This window comes from Pseudomyrmex gracilis, unplaced genomic scaffold, assembly GCF_002006095.1.
Source record: "Pseudomyrmex gracilis isolate BER0280 unplaced genomic scaffold, ASM200609v1 scaffold_96, whole genome shotgun sequence".
NCBI lineage: Eukaryota > Metazoa > Arthropoda > Insecta > Hymenoptera > Formicidae > Pseudomyrmex > Pseudomyrmex gracilis.
In genome coordinates this window covers 233,026-255,714 of record NW_018020680.1, presented here as the reverse complement: position 1 = coordinate 255,714, position 22,689 = coordinate 233,026, and the positions used below count along the sequence as shown (strand labels likewise).

The 22,689-nt window shown below is 37.4% G+C and overlaps 1 protein-coding gene across 2 annotated transcripts in view; it reads left to right on the top strand.

The window, feature by feature from the left end:
* The window catches only part of LOC109855720 (acetylcholine receptor subunit alpha-like), a 58,221-nt gene that overhangs the window by 1,262 nt on the left and 34,270 nt on the right, over nt 1-22,689 (top strand). For both annotated transcript variants that reach the window (XM_020430249.1, XM_020430248.1), the window contains exon 2: nt 10,814-10,867. The gene's annotated coding sequence lies outside the window, so the exon portion shown is untranslated. The remainder of the gene's footprint in view (nt 1-10,813; nt 10,868-22,689) is intronic.

Sequence of the window (22,689 nt, the reverse complement as noted above, 5' to 3'; positions counted from 1 at the left end):
AAAAAAAAAAAAAAAAAATATTCTGGCGGTGCAATTAAAATATAACAAAAAACCGCGGTTCTTGAAAAGTAATCGCACACGCAGATAGAATCGACAATGTAAAGCGCTAATTGATTTAAAATCACGCTACGTGTTAACTCAGATTTGCATAACATAGTTCAATTATTGTCGCGAGTCCTACATTCTCTGATATCTCAGCATCGGAAATTGGACTCGCTGAAATCATATTAACTCCCAGATTACTGATACCATTATCCGATATACAAACCGGATGCACCAATAAATCTGACCTTTATTGAACTAAAAAAATAATCATTTTAAACGGTCAATTTCTCGCGCGGTATCATTCACCAAATATTGCTTGCATTTGCGACAGTTAATTATAGAATGTTGATTCAATTAACCGCAATTCGCGCTGCGCTCTCTCTCTCTCTCTCTCTCACCTTCTCACATAACACACACACATACATTCTCTCTCTCGTATCTGATTAGATTATATTAGCATTATGTTATGTATACCAGCCAGAGATTTGTATTCTATCTTTAAGCCTTTCTTATTGTTTCATGACAGTGTTCATCGATCGTGAATAAAATATAAGTTTAAGCGTTTAGTTTTGATAGGACTTTGAAATGCGAAATAAACGCTGTCTTCTCGAGGAGAGATTTACCGGCTTACACATCGACTCAGGATTCGATTAACGAATCACCATTTAAATCGAATTTCCTTGCGGGACGTGTCGCAAGTGCACTCGACTTTTCCCGTTTTGTTTGTCGCACGAGCACTTGTGCGATCGTTTTTTTTTTTTTTTTTCACCGCGCTTCCAATTAACGTTCCCGCGCACGCGGCTAAGTACCTAGTTTACATATGCGTCTGGGATGGGCATTTCCGGCATTAAACCGCTCTTTTTAAGTTCGACACTGCGTGAGCAATATCGGCGAAAAGATTTTCGTTTTTTTTTTTTTTTAAGCGAACGTTGAAAACTAGAAAAAAATGCAGAAAAGTTTTGTTTTTACGCGCGTTGCACATATGTACAAAAACTCGCAACTCGCTCATATCGAAGAAATTAGAAATATAAATTAGAATATATATATATATGTATATATGTACGTATTTATACAAGGATTGTATTTTTATTAATAATTACAAAAAATTATATTCAAAGTACGTAATAATATGTGTATTCCCTCGATTAAACTAAGAAAAATATAGGTAATTATTATTATTTAAACAACGTGAAATTTTTGGTCAATGAGAGCTATACGCTGGATGTTTGTCGCGTATATATATAATATATATATACACAAAAAAAAAGTACACGACAAACATCCAGCGTATGGCTCTCATTGACCAAAACTTTCACATTGTTTGAATTTCAAGAGCCTTAAAATTCTTTATTATTATTCAATTAATTATCAATTTTATTTTTAATTGTTATTTAATTACAATTATTATTTTTCCTTTAGTATTATCACACTTTGTGTAAATATAAATAAAACTACAACGTATTTATTCAGAAAATTTTGTTTTCAGAGGAAGATATTACTTCGAAGAAATGTTAATTTATTTAGAAATAAATTCGATTACATTTATTTTCTTTGATTTTCAAAATTACATTTCAATCAGCATCACACATTCGGAGTACACATGAATGTCAATCGAACAGAATTATTTATCTGTTAGGACAGTTAAATGACTCTGAAATCTCACGACTATTGTGCAAACGAACGCAGAAGTAAATTTCAATATCAAATTTTTGTAATTCTACAAGCTTACGTACTAATAAGAATATTTGCAGTAAATTTATTTATATTATATCTTATAGAGTGTCGAAAAATTCGTGTGTGTGTGTGTATATTCGTGACAACTTAACGACCGGTTAATTTATCGCTTTGAATCGGTTTGACAACGTGTGTGCGACAACGGTAATTCGCTCCGCAGGATCGTCGTTGTGGGAATTCGGAATTACGATTTGCAGCACGTGAGCTGCAAACCAATCGCGCGCAGCTATTATTTAGCGGGCGTTAAAGCAACGCGAGCGAAGCTAAGAAGTTTATGCGCCAAGGGCGGATTTCATCGCTTTCGCATTAATCCCGTTTTAATCCTCATAAAGTTTTAACGATCGCCCGTGCGCGCGCGGTCATCGTGATTGAAAATCTTCTATAAAATCTCAGCCGTTGTGTGTGTGTGTGTGTGTAATAATAAACCACGAATTTTTATAGCGACTGCAATTTAAATTTATGCGCTAACAAACAGCGCAATACGCGCGTGCATGCGCTCAGGCGAGCAAACAGATCGGATCGATATATCTCGCGAAGAGAATGCGGTAGTGTTTCGAGCCGTTGTCAGTAATTTTGGGGATCGCACTGACGGCTGACTTATGTATTTGTCCCCGTCGCGCAGCTCGAGGCGGTACAAGCTTTAAATTGATTTAGATAAAAAAATTTTTTTTTATCTCTCATTTACAATCCGATCTCAGCTTATATTTTTCTATCTATTTTCTATCTGTAGGTATATATATAGTTTTTTTCTTTCATATAATTTTTTATAATAATTCTTCTCTCATGTTCCTGGAGAGAACTAAAAGCGAAACATTGTTTTGCGCTCTTGTTAGCTCGTCAAATAATACGATGTTTCTTTAATGTCCATTTGAGGTGTATTGTTAATTGCTTTGCTCAAGCAAAAAAGCCTCTCCGCTTTTCGAATAAATTTCTCTTCTGACGTAAAAGCGCTTTTATCCGAACCGGCGCGTACTTTTTTTCTTTCTTTTTTTTTCTCTCTTTCTCTCTCTCTTTCTCTCTCTTTCTCTCTTCCTGTTTCTTTATTTTTTATTTTTTTTATTATAGCCTGTAAACAATATTACCCGAACTTTCAAAGTACGTCGTGTAATATTTCGGCGCAACAAAGGTGAGAAGATATTGTTGAAGTTCAGAAAATTTCATCAAGCGCCGCTAAAAGACGTTCGTTTAACAGCGCATATAACAGGAAATGTCGTCGTGACGTGCTGCAAGTTTTATACTCTCTAGGATTCGATTTCCTCTCAGTGTCTCCGAAATCTTCCGATACGGCGAACTTCTTGTGCGTATATATATTTCACGTTCCCTTTATGGAGACAAGAAAGTCGAGTTGTTCGTGCACGGCAAGCAGATATAACACAAGCGGTCCGATAAGGGCATTGAATATGCGGCCGCCCTTCTTCGATAAAAGCCAAGAACCCGAGCAAGAATTTTCATGTGTTGCTTATCGGCGCAGCCTCCGCGAAGACGACGATGGCCTCCTGACGAGGAGCAAACTGTCGTCGTTAGCGAGGCGACGCCCTCGATAATAATATTCCCCCGAGGGGATTGCTTTCAATGGCATCGAAAAGTCGATCACGGGTGCCATGAAAAATTTGTGGCCTGATTCGGCAGCCACGTCGAAACCTCGACGTGCTGTTTGTCGAACGATTGAAAGAGACGAAAATTTTCCCGAAAATGTTACACACACACACAAGTCCCCGGAGAAATCTGCGACATTAATTTGACGCGTATTTATTTATACAACGCGTGAAAAATATATGTACATACGTGAAAGAAACAATGTTCTACAAGCAATTTTTTTCTGCCCCAAGCAATTCTATGCTTTAATTTTAATAGTTTTGTAACAGTGCGTGTTTAAATTTGCAATTTATTCTTAGAATGTTTAATTTTACACATAAAAAAAATACGCAATAATCGGATACGCGCGCATCCTTTTGGCTTTAGATTACGCTGTGGCGTAATCTAAAAACAAATGGCCGCGATGCCGCAAACAAACGTAAACAACGACGTAAACACACGGCACAACAGATTGCAATAACTTCGCCGCGTAATGACAGAGCAACAATCTCCGCAATCGAATTACGTTGGCGAGGAATTAAGGATGCGGACAAAGCGAAGTACAATTAACAAACACGCCTCACCTATAACCGCGTAATAGCCGCTGTTAAAACACCCCCGTAAGCGATGCATTCTGTTTTCGTGGCAAAATGCAAGTCACCGCGTGATTTTGCATACGACATAGATTTATACTCGTACTGTATTTATGTCTTTATGAGTCTGAAAGGAAAACTTTCGAAAAATTAATAACGCAAATATAAATTTTATATCGAACGAAAAACGAAAAGAAAAATAGAAAACTGGGAATTTGATTTCAAAGAGACATATGTATTTATATTAAATTTTAGATTTTTTTAAAATTTAGAAACATGTGTCGACCCCCGTGCGGAATTGAATTACGGCGCGCAAAATATTCCGACGAGTGTTTCAGTCACGAGGAATCCGACGGTAAACGTGATAGGAAGCTGTTTGAGTACATCTCTTCAGGTACATTAGCGAGCTGCCTGAGAGATCGCAATAAATTATGTGACAGATTCTCGATTCTCTTTGTCTGGTTTTCCTTCTCGCGTTCTTTCTATATCGCGTTTCTACTTTTCTCGTTCCCGTTTCACATCGACGGCGGCGTTCCGCTCTCGTTACGAACGGGATAGCTTAAGAGACGAATTTCCGCTTTGTTATTATTTGAACAATTCCGAATAGGAGGGGAAGAGGAATCGATAAATTTCTGTTCGCGCGGCGTCTTCTCCGCGCCGGAGTTTCGTAGCGTTAACCGGAGATTAACATTACCGCTATTTGCACGGACACCGCAAACGGAGAAAATAAACGTGCTGGGATGGGTAAGTCGGAGATGTGATAGGAAGTTGGCGAGAAGTTCGAGCGAGAGAAATCGTCGCGAGAAGAGAGAGTATAACGGAACAGCGAAAGGTCTTGGCAGAGTGCTAACGAGTCAAATTCCTCTAGTTGTTTGTTTTATCGGAAAAAAAAATCAAAACCTCACTTTTATAAAATATTTTTTTTACATTAAAAATTCTATATTATTTTATAATATTAAGTATATATTGTATAAGTATATATATATATTAAATATAACATTATGTATATATTTTCTTAAGTAAGAAATATTAAAGCCAAAAGATTTTAAAAAACAAAATAAAAATTGATTTGATGAAAATAAAATATCAATTCAAATAACTCACTTGTAAAAATTTACTTGTGAACATGTATATATATATATATATTAGGTCTACCGGAAAGTTCTGTCCGTTTTTGGAATAAAACAAAATACAAATTTTTCTTACCGTCAATAAACTTGATTAAATAATATAATTGCCATTATTATTAATGATTTCTTGCCAGCGTGAGAGCAATTTGTATATCCCATTTTTGAAAAATTAAGAAAAATTTTATTTTGTTTTATTCCAAAAACGGACAGAACTTTCCGGTAGACTTAATATATATATACATGCATATTTCCGCACAAACATCCTGCGATCGGCTCGTAAGACCCTATATATATTTCGTTGAAAATAAAAACGTTTGACTGATAATAATTTAAAATGAGAGAGAAAATAAAAAATTGTTAGAACATTTAGAGTATTTTATATTGTTTGAAGACAGTGTCCGTTGTTTAAAGTTAACGAAGATAATTTCGAAGAAGCTGGAAAACAGCACTCCTCTGAAGGAATATACGAGTATACGCGGCGTGGCAAGAGCGCGATGTTTTACCGCGACAACGACGATAACGACGCTTAATTGCATAGAGCAATATAGGGAGATAATAAAAGTGCCCGCGGCACGGTTCCTTTTCCCGTCCACTTGCCACTCAACGCGATTTTCTTGTCAGTTAATTCCCACTTATCTTTCGCTGAACGAGGTCGTAGTGTCTTCAGCACAGCCTCAAGTTTTCCACGGTTATTTAAACGCCAATAATCGGCAAATATTCTTTTCGCAGCCAGACGTTGCTTGCGTTGTAATCTTTTTTTTTTTTTTTTGAATTTGTGAGTTTAAGTTCTTTTACGTGATGCGCGAGAAGTTTTACAGACTAAAACACAATAAGAAGCGATCGAAATTGATCTTGTGACAATTTTTTTAATCGAAATTTATAGGCGTGTTTGCGAGCCGAGAAAAGTAATTCTCGGCGGATATCTTATCAATTTATCCTTTCGATCTCGTCGTTTATGAAAACCGATTTATTTTTTTTTGCTTTTCTCTGACGTCATAATTTGATACGCGGCTGGAACAAAGTATTCGAGAAGCCTTCGTAAAAATATCAATATAAAAAAATGCGCGTCTGCCGTGTCAGACATCAAAGATAGTTTTCGTTGTTTTTAGTATTGCCTGCTAAAGGGAAAAGATATTCTACGGATCTCTCTCTCTCTNTCTCTCTCTCTCTCTCTCTCTCTCTCTCTCTCTCTCTCTCNCTCTCTCTCTCTCTCGCGAAAATTCAGTTTGGGTAATTCAATTTCGATGCGGAGTCTCTGGAATTCAGGGAGCTTACGGCGGATGCTTCCGGAGAAGAGGACTCAGAGAGCTCGAGGCTTTTGAGAGAAAAGTACGATAGACGTTCTCTCTCTCCCTTGTCTACTCCCAGGTTTATCTGCCGTGACTGTTCTAGCACAGCGAGCGCTATAAAGACGCGAACAAGGTTGCACGCGGGACCAGTTTCTTGCACTGTCGTGGGAAACTTAATATTGTTCTACCACAAATCGGTGTTGGTACAAATAAATATTACATAAACCGATAAAGATCACACACGGGAAAGAAAAATATTAGTTTCAATGAAATGTCACAGTTCTCAAGAAACGTCTAAATAGGACATTTCTATTTCTGTTGTCTGAGGAGAATAAAATAAAACATTTACAATTATATGAAATAATAATTGTATTTTTCGTCTTCGAGAAGAAAAAAAGAGAAAGAGAATATGTTCTGAAAATTTTATTAAAAGTCAAGGAAATTTTTGTAGAAATTCTTTTCGAGAAGTTCGCTTTTACTTGACCGGCAACCAATTGAGCGAATTAGCCTTCTCTCTTTCTTCAATGCCGTTTTTTTTAAATCTGATTAAAAAAGAAATTGAATTTAATATTTCTCCTCTGAGGAAACATTTTAAAATCTTTCTTACGGTTAAGTATGTATTTTTGCTTTTAAAAATACATGATATCTTAATTTTTGTACAGAAGATGTAAGCCAAAATGTTAAAACAAAAGTTTGGAATGGAAAGTTTTTCCAATGGTAATTGGAAATAATTTTTTTGTTTGTTAGAATAATTCTCTTTTATTGCGATCTCTCTTCTATAATTTACAACAACAATAAATCGTATTATCTTATTTGCAGTATAATCGCATGACAAACAGGACACACTATAAAATGTATGCATTCTATCGGCGAGAAGGCATTTATTATATTAATCTCTCTATAGTTTCCATTTTCACGTAATACTTAATACAAAGGTCTGCTATTATCCTGTCATTATGAGAGATTCATAATTATGCAAATCAAATACCAAACCGTTATAAATACATAGAAATGTCCGCAATTGTTAAATCGTTATGTTAGAATTAGCGATATTGAATGATTCGTTCTCAATGTTCTATCGAACTTTCCGATAATGCCGCTCTGACCTATGATGCCATGTATCGATGTAATAAACGCGCACGCGCGTTATACATATATAACTGAAATTCCTCTCGCGCGCATCTGTCGATATACATAATTCGAAATTTATTAATGCGCGACGAGTAGCCCGCCGCGGTTGGTATTTAATATTTATCGGATCCGGTTGTGCGCGCGAGAAGGGAAGCGAGAGAGAGAGAGAGAGAGAGAGAAAGAGAGCCGCGCTTGGCTTTCTATAAACCACCGGGTCAAAGGAACAGCGAGAATCCTTTTACGTGAGGATCCTGTATTAGTCTTTCAATATCGGGCCGCGACGAGATACGTGACGAGAGATTTTCCGGCAGCTTTTATGTCAGCAACTGTCGATGTGTCGCACACGCCTCATGGACGTCTTCGTAAACTCATTCGAATCATCATCTCTATCGGCCATTGTTGACGAAACACGTCGCCGGTGCGATTTAACGGCGCTTAACTCTTTTCTCAACGACGTCAAAATTACGCGCCACAATTTTATTTTTCTAGAAACGTTGTGAAAGAATTATTGGATTGTTCGGAAAATTCATAGCGTTTTTTTAATAAGTGGCATTACGCGTAAATGACAACATGTTTGATCAAAAACATCGAACAGCACCGTGTATTCACAAAAGTTAAATGTAAGTCGATACTATAAACCTTTGAACTTCATTTAAAAACGCTGCGCACTTTCCGAACAATATTATTGTCTTTTGGTTTTATTTTTTAGAAAAATTATCTTTCCTTTTGTGATGTTTAATATAAATGTGATACACACACGGAGATGTTTTTGTAAACGACATCTCGTACGTTAGCGACTATATTTTACACACATATTTTTAATTTTGCATTATATTTATTAATAAAACAATTCGTATTTGTTATATATACATATATATGTGTGTATATAAATTATAGAAGTGCTTTATCTATATTTTTGCTTTTATCCATTTTTTTGCAGCTGAAGAGGTTTCTTTTACGGGATTGTTTCTTTGTTTTCAAAATTTTCACGCGAAATTTCCTTTTTGTCTAGAAAAATCATCGAAGATATTTTGAGAAAAAGAAATAGTTTCTATTTCTCTCTGTTTTTATGTTTCTCATTCTTTGTATATATTTTCATATTCCGCCCGATGTCTCGGTGTATTTCCGCGTAAAATCCGCGCGAAGAATACTTTCACGAAGAAATTGCTGTTCCTCTCTCTCTCTCTCTCTCTCTGTGAAACACATTTTTGATAGTGATATAAAGACAAATGAAAAATATCGATCTTACATCGTGTATCTGGCTTATATGCCAAATATATTACAATTCCGAGATCTGTGCTCATACATATGAATGCCTTCGAGATTTGCTGATTTAAGATTTTTTTTTTCGCTTCTTCTTTTTTTCGTGTTTCCCTAAATCGTGTCGGTTTAACCCGTCTTGCGCGGTTTAAATCTTGCTTGTTGTTATTTTGACCCAAAACAACCGACATACCGGCAATATAAAATACCCATTTTATAATTCAAGTTTTTGTTTTGTTATAAATATTTATAAACACAAAACACCGCATACGAGGATTAAGTCTCTTGAAATGTGTCTGCTGCTGCGTTTTATCTCACATGGAAAAAAATCATTATGGGAAGATTCTAATCAGACTTTTGTGGAAAATTAATGAAGTAACGTTCGTTTATTCCAAACTCGAATTGTTTTTCGTATCTTAATCAAGCTGCGTGTTCAGCGAAAAATACTCAGCACTGTATCCCGATTTATTGAAAACGAATTCTCTCTTCTAATTGATATCTAAAAAGTCAGATAATTGAAAGAGAGAGATAGACAGAAAGAGAGAGAGAGAGAGTTGAAAAGCGCGCGCGTATCATGTTTTTGTACAACATTTTTGTAATAGTTTTGAACGCGTTTATTTTTCCCCATCGTTAATATTTTCATATGTGCTTAGAGTCCGTCCGCTCTGTATGTAAAGTTTGTCATAATAATAATTTCTTGTAATAATAGATCTTTATTTAAATTTTAAAAATATACGCGAGAACAAAATTTGTAACACACGCTGCCTCGAAATTTGTGTGATATATATCTCTTGAAAAATTTGAAACTAAAAAAATTCAACCCTCCATAAAACACATATTTGTTTGTGCAAATTTTTGACGTTGACAGATGTTGTGATCGACGGTAGAAAGAATACAATACACACACACACACATACGTAACGGTGTTATATAAAATGTGTCGGAGAAAAAAAAATGGATTAATTGCTCTTAGCAAATAACAACACGGATTATTGAAAATAAGCAGCAATCGTCTTCGCGAACATTCATTTGTAATTTACATCTCGTCGGAAATACGTCCGATCAGTTTCACGATTATGTATTTCCGATTGTAAGAAATTTATAAGAATTTGTGAGAGAGAAATATGGAACGGATAAGAAAAATAAAAATAGGTAACGACAAGTAATAATATGTATCTGAATCGCGATTGTGAGTTATTTGCGGATTATATAGCGCTGATATCAATTGTAAGTCAATCGTTAAAAACGGTCGGCAGTGTGCCTAGTCGGAGGAGAAAATGCGAGTTCAGCGTTTACACGAAGAAAATAAAAGTTGACTTTCATATAGGATGTTTTATGAGATAAAACTCAAAAGTAAAATAGAGAAAAAGAAGATATATAATTTAAATTTTTTCCAAACAAAAATGAGCTAAGTTTCCGAACACCTGTTTACACAGTAAAAAAAAAAAAAAAAAAAAAAACTCGTCAAAGACCGTGAATTTCAGAAGTCATTTGACGTTGTAAATAAAACCGATAGACTCGGCGATACGGATAACGACTTCGGAAAAGATTTTAGCTTTCTCTTCTGTGTTAAATAAACTGTAATATCGAAAATCTTGAACCAAGGATTAACTTCCTAACGAGAGAAATTCGACTTCGTGGTAACCCTCTCGAGTGGGATATTAGTCAAGAGATATCTTAACACGGTGCAATTTCACCGGTCATTAGCCTTGTGTGTGATACACGGTTTACCGCTTTATTAACACTCGACTGCGCGTCGAAGGATGTGTGTGAATATTAGCTCCGTTTTCTCGACGCTCGCGCGTATCTCTCTTGACTAATGCAAAACGCAACTTTATATTCCATCTAATTCGTAAATCCAAACAACGTGACTATAAAAAAAAATATATTATTAGATGTTTAAAAAAATATATTATTTGATCTTTTAAACAAAATGTTGTAGAATTTTTTACTTAGACATTTATTATAGATCGGAAATGTATTAATTTTAGACAATAACATATGTACGTGTGTTAAAATATTTTAAACAATATATAAAATTGTCTAACTTTTGCAGGGAATTGTTCAGTAGAGACTCTCGCCCCGACGTCTCCCCAGGCAGCCGTCTACGGTAAGTCTGTAACACTTAACTTTTTCGTCCTGCTTGACTCATAAACCCGGTTGCTCAATAACGATAAAAGTAAGCGGGCTTTTATGAGTTGCGCAAACAAGAAATTGTAGTTTTCGCGCGCGCAAGTGGTCTTGAAAAGTTCATTATATTTGTATAGAAGAGAAAAAACTGTTTCTACAAAACAACCATGCATATTTTCTTGCGAATTTGAAACGAACAAAATACGCAACAAAAACAATAGACGCTAACGAGACAATAATAAATAAAATAAAAAAAAAGAAATTATTTCTTATAAGTAACGAAAATACGTGTGTGCGCGCGTATTCGTTTGAAGATTACGAAGAAAATTGATTGCGGCACGTGACACGCGATATGCTAATTTGCACGCTAATTCGTAAAGACGACGAGAGAGCTCCGCGGCGCAAAGCGCTTCCGTAATTGCGAGCGCAGCAACAATACGTCGCGCAGTAACAAGCCGAGTTGAAGCAATAACCGGCGCAAACAGTGCCAATTAATTTATTATAACAATTCCACCTTTCAGTCGGTAAACAATGCCGACGACGCGACGAATTACGCGCCGCGGCGCGGGTGTTGCAGTTGTTGTACGCGCCGATGTGCGTCGGTGTTTGTTACACTGTTTGCTCGTCTGCGTGCTCGCGCGCGACGCGCGTATAATAATTCCCCGAAGTGGCGTAATTAATTCGCCATCGAGTGAAATATGATATTACACGTTGTGTTCTCGACGAGAGAGAACTCCCGCCGCGTTGTCGTTTCGCGCGCCCGACAAGTAATTGGTAACCTTCCTCCGCCTGCAGAGCGACTTGTTTTATCGAGTTAAGTCACGCCTTCGGAGAAAAGCGAGAGCAAGATGCTGCTCCGGACACTTTAACAAAGCTCTTTTAACTTGGGGTGACAAAGTGTGCGACGAATTTTTTCTGTTTAATGAAGACGCGAAGATGTGAGAGGAGTTTGGAAACAAAGGATTTTTTTTACGGAAATAGTCTCAGACGTGTGCATATATGCGCAAGACGATGTGAGATCTTGTTTATCGTGCAAATTCAAGCAAAGTTTATTTTTACAGAAAATATCCCTCTTCGGGGGATTAGAAAGATATCAAATATATACGCGGATTGTAAACAAAAACTTTGTCTTGAAGAACGAAAACCAAAATGGTTTGTGTGTTGTATAAATATATTTTATTGCGCAAATACGAGAAGTGATTGCGTACGTGACTTGGATTTGCACGATCTCTCTTTGAGACAACCGTTGCCTGTTTGTTTGACACATTTTGAGGAGGACGTTAAACCAGAAACTTTAAAGACAAGATATCCGAAGGAACTTCGTGTGTGCAATCGCTCGTAAAATTAAATGTCCGCGCAGGGTTGGACCTTAGTAATAATAATTGATAATAAGTGCAAAATAACGGAGAACGTCTAGCTTGCTGTCTATCACGAACTCATCCTTCGCCGAAGATTCTCGTAAATACAGCGAGACTGAAGGAGGAGTCAATATTGAGATATTTCAGAGTTGTCGATTTCAATAATTTTCCATTCACTTGTCATTTCAATCGCGGAGATTTACGTGGTATTAAAAATTAAATACCGAGTTTGTCGAATGTAAAATTGGATGTTTATACAATTACACAGAGTATGTTTACGTACAAAAAAATAATAATAACTAAAACGTTAATCTTTAGAAATTGGTTTTCGTATTTTTATATAAAAATAATAAAAATGACACTGACGCGGTTCAAACCCGAAAATCATCAAATATTTAATCCAACACACCGCGAAAGCATTAAATATTCAACTAAAAAATTTTGGAGGAAAAATAATGACCTAACCATTGTTTGGACATTTTTTTCCGAGATTAAACAAACACCGCGATATGAATAATTACGTCTTGTGTGGTGAGTTAGCGCGCGTTTTCGGTCAACCACGATACGCTAACCGTCCAGAGTTAACAACGAACGTGAGGTCGCGACAAGGTGGTCGAATAGTAGAAGGGTTAAAGAGGCCGCGCGAGGGGGAGGGAGTGTGAGATACGAGTATACGCTGCTGCAAAAGCAACGACCTAGACTGACCTGAATCTACGGGCGATGCAATGAAAAGGGAACGACAAAAGCAGAGCGATCTGCGGCACGAAGACGAGAGTGAAAATACAAAAAAATAGGCCGCGAGAGAAAACCCCTATATAAGCACGCGCGTAGGATCCCCTACGTGGACGATGGCACGCCGGCGTCCGATCGTCGTACATTGGAAAAACTGCAGTTGCGGTCTGCGCCATTTAGCGCCCAACTACTTGTGTCGCTGCATAAAAGAACAATTCCATTTGCCAAGGAGAGAGCTCACGCGAGAAAAAATCTCGAAAATCTCTGAAAAGAAACTCCCGGATAACGTTCGTCCACTTTTCGAACAACCGATTGATTGAAGTGTATCTTAGATCTTGTTTTTTTTTGGCAATTAGTTTTTTAATAAAAATATGTGTTATTCTATAGATACAATATAGATGACACTTCATAAATATAAATTCGTATTGATGTGAATACACTGTAAAAAAAAAAAAAAAAGATCTGTTCCTTATTTTCTCAAGATTATTTCGTCGCAAATCTTTATGGGGAAGCTAAATGGCTAATATTTCTGAAATCTGGATCTCCTGGGGGAGATTGTTTTGAAAATGAGGAGAGAGATCTCTCCGATTTTTCTCGAGCGAACAAATTTGCTGCGACAGCAACGTCGAATAAGAAAGTAAATACACGAATTATAAATTTTACGAAGACAGTTTATTTTTAATTTAAGCGCGCGCGCGCGTGCGCGGGCTTAAATTTTGTTCCGAAGATAAAACGCAAACTAGGTTAAATCGTGTTAAAAATTCATATCCGCAAGGCAGATAATTATTAATGTTTAATGTCGCCCACCTGCGTCCCTTCTTTATCTCTCTCTGCGGCGCATGTTGGCGCAAACTCACGTCACTACTCATACGTACTGACACAGAGAAGGAGGGAGAAAAAGACGGGGTGAGGGGGGAAAAAAAGAAGAAGAAGAAGAAAAAGGAAGGTATCGAATTCGCGTCGACGTAATCGAGATCGACGTTCTCGAATATAAAGGTTGAAAGGCGAGTTTCCCTGGATTTCTGCTAGGCTCATAGTTGGAAGTGGGTGTGAGAAGAGAGGGAGCACTTGAACGGTAGTTACGTCATTGCCGCGCAGCACGTTCGGTTGCCTCCAAAGAGGCAAAGACATTGCTGTGCGGAGATTCTGGCAAATTAGTTCCGTTCGAATTTCGTGTCGTAATCCCTGAGCACGCGAGAGATGTCAGAAAGAACGACGCGCGCGTTCTCGTTATACAGGGGCTTCCCGCGCCTCCCGGGGATTCCCGCGAACGTGCTTGGCTTTGCATACCATCTGGATCCTGGCGTTCGCACGTATATATAAGTTGTTTTCGATTTTTTAAAAGCAAAATACGTCACGTGCTGTCTATACAACAGTTGGAAAAGCGTCATACTTTTGATAAATTTGGTATTAAGATTGTTTTGTTTTCGTTTTTGAAGAAAGTTTTCTTTTACACTTAGGAAAACAGGATAATTTCTCAGGGAATTTCTTTTAAAGTTAGTATAGACGTCACGGTCTGTATATATGAAAAAAATATATATATATATAATGAATATATAATATATAAATATATTATATATTATCTCTCAATATATCTCTAATGAGCGGCGAGTGAAGTAAAATTTGTATTTGAAAGAAATTTCCCTCATTAGCGTCCATCGTATCGCAAAATCGAACTTTTCTCATCGATAATGGCGCGCGTAAAGATCGGCCGTGGAACTTCCTCATTCAGACGCGCTTGTACAAAGAGGCTTGTGGCCTGGTTGCATCGTCAATAGATGACGATTCAAGCAACGAACTAATAAGCAAGTTCTTGATTATCTTTCACTTTTATCTCATATTCTAATCTAATAATATCTGCTCATTCGATCACTTGAAACACAGAATTATCGGACTTTATTGAATTCTAGACGTATTTTGAACGACGAATTGATAATTTAAATTGTTTGAGAATTGACAAAAATAACATTTAATAATGTATAAGACATTTTTAACATAATCAATTTAGTTTTGTTCTCGGTTTTTTAGTTTTTTTTTTAAATATATTAAGTACGTGTGTCGCATTAGATTTCAAAATTATTATTAGTACGTACACTGTAAGTATCATCACTTGTGTACGTCATGTACCTTCTCACATATTTCTCCAACTTTGTGTGCTTTGTATAGTACGTGATATTTTACATCCAAACTTCTCTCTCTCTCTCTCTCTCTCTCTCTCTCTCTCTCTCTCTCTCTTTTCTCGCATAAACGAGTCTCATATAGTGCGCGCGAGGTAGAACAACGATGCACAGCTTGTCCGACTGTCTCTGTCTCTGGCTACAAAATCGAGCCGTTTAGGGGTCTACATTTCGCCGGGAATTTCCACCGGTGAAGCCACGTAATAGCTCTCGGTAGTTTGAACGCCTACGGAAGTAATTTGTTTCGGTGAGTGAGAAAGGGAAGAGGGACACGAGGAAGAGGAGAACACACATTTAGCCATTCGTTCCTGAACGAATTTTATTGAAACTTTATGAACGTTCGAAAGAAGAGAACGGTGTGTGTTCCCAATTCAACGCGACAGGAAGAAAATTGGAAACAGAATTACGATCACCGCGTATCATCGAGTGATAGCTTTCGAATTGCGCGTCTTTCAAAAAGCTTTTTCTAATTTTCTCCGTTCGACAGTGCTGATAATCGTTTGAATCAAATAAAAAATGTAGTTAACTTTTCATATTCACTCGGGATGTGTAATGTTACTTGATATCGAAAATTTTATCACGATATGCGTTTCAATACGTTGGATTACGATGTTCCTGCACAAAGAGGAATCAGTCTGACACTTCTTTTTACTTATACTCTTTTTGATTTGAAGGTGTAGAAATTATGTTTGGAAATAATAATTTTATCGAAGAAAAAGACGCGCTAATTAATCTTGGACGTACTTGTAATTGACAGTCGAGCAAAAAAAAAAACAACTTTTATATCAAAATATTGAATCTACCTGCAATTAATCTTGTTGTACAATAATCTCTTCGGAAATAATACAAGAGTAGTTTGTTGCATTATGCGATTTATTTATTTATTTTTTTTTCAAGCTTTTTTTGCGTGCTTAGAAAAATAATATATTTTTTTTACCATATTTATTTATTTGTTTGCAAAGAGAAAAGATAAGGAAAGAAGAAAGAAAGTGGTTGATAAAGAACTATATTTTTCGGCTCGTTGTGCCATTCGTCACGGCTTGAACGACGATTGATACGCTGAACGAGGTGTCCCCGACGACGTAGATGGATGGCGTTTAGATCCCATGGATCGCAGGTGCGATCACAACATCTCCTTAGAACTTTTCCTTCTATATTAACCCTTTTTTCTCGTATCATTCATTCTGTTGTTGCAAATTTGGAATATTATAAACAAAACAAAATTGAGCAAATTGCTGCATATATTTATTTTTTATATATTATACACATTTGGAAAATTAGAAACTTTCGCATATTCTATTATTGCAAGTTACAAAAACAAATAAAGAACATTTTTGCGGAAGATTAATTCTCTTATTTTCCCGGCTGAGTTTTCTGTGATTTAAACACACAAACAAAACGCCTTTATAAAGAGAAGTGTGAATCCGAGAACTTTTTCTAGAGAGCATTTATTGTTTTAGAACTCGAAGTTTTGAGATTTTTTTTTTTTTCAATTTTGAGAAAAACAAAAGAAATTACACTACTACGGATACGCGCGATATGCGAGCTTTGTTTCACTCTCAATTGCGAAGAAAATTGTCAAACAACTCGAGTTTCTTGCGTTATCAACGACACGCGAACTCAGCAAAATTGATCGTCCGCCAGTTGGAAAAAATTTTTTTGCGCATTCTTCGATACGCGCAACGAGAGAAAAGAAAGAGATAACTCGCGCCCGTGAGTTTTTCGCGACAACGAATAGCAAAGTTTCTCTTCCATTTCGCTGCTCCGTTTCGTCCTTCCGCGCATTTTCTCTCCCTCTATCACCATCTGCGAATCACTCGACGTGTTCTCCCCGGCCTTACGTCAAGCTTTATGAAAATCCCGTTGAAGTTTAGTCGGACGAAATGGCGCTGCAAAAGTTGGCCGAATGCAACGGCTGGCAGCATCGTACGCTTTGTCTACTCGCCGGCTTGTTTCCCATTACTTCCCTCTTACGAGGAGAAAAAAAATTCCTCGGACGCGGAAGTGCACACTTTTCACTTTTCTCGCGAAGTTTCGAGCGCCGTTGTTTCCTCGCCGAAAAAAAAAAGCACAGCTGCGAAATATCGATAAATTATGCATGCAAATCGCATTTGGCTCCTTTGACGAATAACAACAGAGCGCGTAGCGCTCGCTAGCTCGGATTTTAGAGAGTGAGAGAGATGATATTTAATTACATTCACAATGTTCCGGATAATTTTTCAAACTTTGACGCCCCCCATCTTGATCTAATCTCGATAAAGAGCAAGCGTTTCAACGAACTTTCGTACGTCTTAAGAGTGTAATTAATCTCCGTATCGGAAACATTTATTCATCATAATGGGAACTCGAGAGGTTTTTGAACAAGCCAGAGAAACAAAGTTTTCAACATTCAGAGGAAGTTCATCGCGATTGATAAATGAAACGAACTTTCTTTTTGTACACACAGTTGCAGGATAATTAGAAAAATACTTGTTAGATTATCTTCTTGCTACAATTTTTCCAACTCGATGGTTTTTTTTTGTTTGTTTTTTTTTTTGCCGAAACACAAATACTTTTGCGCGCATCAGTTCGGTCTTTCCAACTCGTCGAAGTTTTTCTTCGCGCGAAAAGCGTACTCTTGCTCATCCTCGATCGTGCGTGTAAATAAAAGAAATGAAAAAGAATTAAAGTTAATTAATTAAAGTTAAAAGTAAACTTCGCCAACTTCCGGATAGTCGTGTAAAAAAAAAAAGAAAAAAAAAATTTCAACATCCGTGCTTCAACTGCACACAAACAAATTGCAAGAAAGATCAAGGAGAAGAAGCGGATATTACTTTGAGAAGATTAATCGTGCCGTTTTAGTATAGTAATTTTTTTATCTGTTAATATCTACACGCACATTAAATATCAAGCATCTTAATTTACGTATCAAAACGTCCAGACCGGAGTTAAAAGTGCACGATGAAATAAAGCAGTTTGAAATAAATGAGCGAGAAAACTTGCCTTTTTTTTTTTTTTTTTTTTTTTTATTACATTTATAATAAATATACTTTTTTTCAGAAAAAGAGACAGAGAGAGAGAGAAAAATTGCACGTTCTCTCGAGGGAAAACGATGATGTATATAACAAATATGTACGTATATATTTTCCTCACGTACCTCGCGGCATATTTCAGCAAGTTCGGAATTAACATTTACAATTTGTCCGTAATACGAGCTAGATGGATTCTCGTGAAAGATGTAACAGAGCAAGTTGGAGAGGAACGAGACAGGGGTGTTGTAGAGATCTTGTAGACAAGGTTTGTTCGTAAGTTTACTTGCGAAAGAATATCTCACCAAAGTCCGCGTACTCTATATCAATCTTCTCGCGATATTGCCCGTATCCTCGCCAAGTTTCCGAGCGCGCGCGCGCGCTTGATCGCTGCGAAGCGCGGGATTATCAGAGCGAGCCGATGATAACTAACGATAACGAGCGGCGCGGTCTCCTAATGATCCATGTATCACCCGAACTATCTAGGGTAGCGGTTCGAAAGTTCGTCTTGTTATCACAATACCGGACGAACTTGCACGTCTTGTGATGACTATCCATCCAAGCCGTCTTGTATGGGGCGAGATAAAGTGACTGCTCGCGTCAATGAGGGTGTGACTTTTGCAAGAACCGGAGGTAACGTAACAGACACTTTCCCGGACTTTCGCTCCCCTAAGATAGTTTATATCTCAGCCTTCTCGGGACACACTTAGCTCGAGAAAAATGGACGCGCGCTCACGACGCAACGAAATAATGGCCGCGACAACGGAATCACGATTTAATCACATCACATTTCTCGCAAATTTGTTGTTTGATCAAATCATAAAAAAATACATCAAAAAGTTTCATTCTCGATATACTTTTCAATTAATTTATGAAAAAAAGAATAGCTTTTGTTCGCGAGAGAGATGTTTTTTTTTTAGAACTTCAAATCCCCCCACTCTTCGCTGAGCATCATTGTCGCACATTGTTGAATTGAATTTTTCATGGCGGAGTTTCGAACATTTACTTACTGCCACACGTTCTATCCATTTCGCTTTGCGTTGCTCGACTTGGAAAAAGTGTGAAAACGGATCGTTTATGTTTTATATCACGTTCCATTTAACGCACAATATGACTTTGGCCGCGCAATTCTGGGGACTTAACTGTCTTCAACCTGTCTTTGTTTAACTGTCTCGGTCGTTTCTTCGAAAAAAGCAAACGGCAAACGACGGCAGAAGAAGACGTATACGTTGATATCCCGTAGGATCGGGTGAAACCGTTCCAATGACCCGTGGGAAAAATCCATCGGGATGGAAAGACACGGCCGACGGGGTCTAAAACTCAATTTGTCAGCGTGTCGTAACTCTCTCCGTCTCTCTCACTCGCTTTCAGAATCCGCTCTCAAGAAACACCGTCTTAGCCTTTTAGGGCGTCATGTCTCGCGTAACGGTTACTTTCGTTGTTGGCAGTTCCCTTTTCGCCCTCTTTCCCGAAATCGCGTTACGCTCTCTGGTTTCTTGAAAAAATTTTCGAGCAAAAAAAAACTTCAAGCGTCACTGAAAGAGTCTGTAACAATATTACCGGCAGAACTGCGTTCTCGCGAGATAGTTTTAGTAGAACCTAACGAGCATCTTAATCTTATCTTATCTATTTTTAACTTTGGAATCGTCTTGTTGAAAATTTTCTTTTTATTCATTTCTTGGAAATGATAAAAAAAAGTATTACAATTATTTTAATTAGAATTAACCCTTTGCACTCGAGAGGTGAGTCTCACTCACCACGCGATTTTATGCCGCAACTCGAGAGGTGACTGTCGCTCACCACTGCGTACGCTGCGGTAACTTGATGCGCGGCGATAGTTGTTTACGTTTAGTTCATTATTACAAAGAATAATGTTAAACAAATTATCCTTGTAAACATGTAAAGATACATTAAGTATTAAAATATAAAAGTTTTGTATGTTACTTTGCGTGTGTAATCATTTTATGTTAGCGGTAGTAAAGTCACGAAAAGCGCTACGAAACGTCTCGAGTTGCTGGTAGGTCCGCGCGGAAACGGCCTCGAGTGCAAAGGGTTAATAAGAGTTAAAAAATTATATAAACATATGTAATATAATAAGGGAATTATAAACATATATTGCGTATAATATAATAAATAAAACACAAAGTGTTGCTTATACAATCTGTAGATAGAAATCATCTGTATGTTGAAACAATACTTATGAAGTTATTAATAAGTAAGTTTTTTAATAAGTTTGTTTTATTAAAACGGATATATGCCAAATCTCGGAAAAATTTTTTTTTTTTTTTTTTTTTTTTTATTCTCTCCGGGGAAAATTTCAATTTGCAAAGAAACTCAGTTAATTAAACTGTCATCGCGCACACGATCCCTTTAATCAAATCCGCGCGATCGCCCGGCATAATATAACAAACAAAGGGGAGAAAACGAAAGGGAGGGAGAGGGGGGAGGGGGGAAGGAGAAAACGTGAGATCGATGGAACGAGGGCGTGCCGAGTTGTGAGATGGAAATTTATCCACGACGAAGGGGAGAGAAGAGGCGGATTGCTCGAAAAGTAGATGCTAAAAAATTCCTAAAAAGAAAAGAAATGGCGTCTCGATGGAGGCGTCGCGCGAAAAGTGAACATCGCGGCGACCAACGAGGGCGAAAGGTGGGAAGTCATTATCGTGACAAAGAAGAACGGAGCAATCGAGCTCGGTTCGAGAAGTCTATCAGTAAGCTTCAGCCGTGGCTAAAGAAGCTCACCAACGATTTAAGCGCGGTGTGCCCGAGGGGAGAGAGTAGAACTCACACAGAGTTCAACTCAAGAAAAGTGAGAAGAAAACGGCGCCGAAAGTAGCCGAAAAGCGCTTGACTATTATTCGGCAACGTGAGAGAGTAATCGCGCCGGTCTCTTTGTGCGGGATAACCGCGTAAATCAAACGCGGTTTAACTTGAAAACTCGAAACGCTTATAAACACTTTTTGTGTATCGTTTTCTAAAACATTATGGGCGAAAAATCGAATCAGTTCACGCGAATGAAAAACATACAAAACAACATTCCGCAAAGTGAAAATGCGAAAAGTGTCAAGTGTGCGAACAAAGAGAAGGATCGTTGAAAGTAAAACGGACTTTCGCTCGAGGTGAGATTATTTTCGCAAAAGAAAGAGAAAAAGAGAGACATACCTGATCACAATAGAATAGAAACAGAGAGATAGAATTACAATCCTATTTGCGCTTCCACTTTTAACACTTTTGTATCTCTCTCTAGTTTGCTTTTCGCGACGTTGCGTATAGACACGAAGCTTTTGACTTGATACACAGTTCTCTTATTCCTTTATTTTTCTATTTATTTTATTTCTCTTTTATCAGTCTTTTAAACGCTGTTACACACAAAGGTTTGCTTGTGCTCTTCTCACGATCGTCCCAATCTTTGCTTATCACAGATGATTAAGTAATTTTCTGGTCTCTCTCTCTCTCTCTCTCTCTCTCTCTCTCTCTTTCTCTGTCTCTTTCTTTCTTTCTTTCTTTCTCTCGCTTTTTTATCTCACCGTTCTCTCTTTGTCGTCCTTTGACGTGCCAGATCAAACGCGCGCGGAACCCTCTCCGAAATGAAATTTATCGAACGGTCGGGAGTTTTATCGTTGATAGGCATTCGGGTCGATTGTGAAGTTCTGATCATTTCGTTTTCACTGCACGTCGACAGCAACGGGATAAAAAGAGATTTGTTCGTGAGGAGATAATCTATGCGATAATAAATGATGTTGAAAATTTCACTCTACAGAGATACGCAACACTGTCGCGAAATTGTAGAATTTGACTACAATTTGATCGTGTGTTATCGGCGTTTCGTGCGCGCGCAAACTCCTCTCGCAAACGACGAGAATTTGTTTTTGCGGGTATTAGGAGAGGGTTTCTCTTCTCCTGACCTCTCCTAACTTTTGTCTGCGGATGAGAGAGACACACACGCGTGAACTTTCCCCTCATTGTCTCTAGTTTCTGTCTCGCTTTCCGTTCTGTTTCTGCGTGATAAGCGTCGAACATGTCGCGTGTTCCGGACACGTGACGCACGCGACGCCGGCCTTTAATGAGATTCGGGTTAACCGACTGGCACGCAACTGCGTACATTTACGCAAGGCTTCACCAGTAACGTGATTTTGCATCTGCCTGTCGATCACAGGTTTTTTCTTTTTTTTTACATCACGAAAGAGCGAGCAATTTAAAACAACCACAATGACAAATACAGTGAATATGTGTACATATACATATATATGTATATATCAAGGTTTTGGGTAAGTTAAATTTTTTTTTTATTTAAGTTAAGTTACAGTTAAAGGTCTTAAAAATTTTATTTAGTTAAGATATAAGTTGATCCATAATGAAATTAATTGATTAAAAGTTAAGTTAATAAAAAAAATAATTAACAAGTTAAAAGTTAAATTTTTTTTCATGAGTTTAGTGTTTTANTCTTACAAATAATTACAAACATTTACAGTGTTTTAATCTTACATATAATGGNAAAAATAAATGTACACTTTATTTAGAAATATA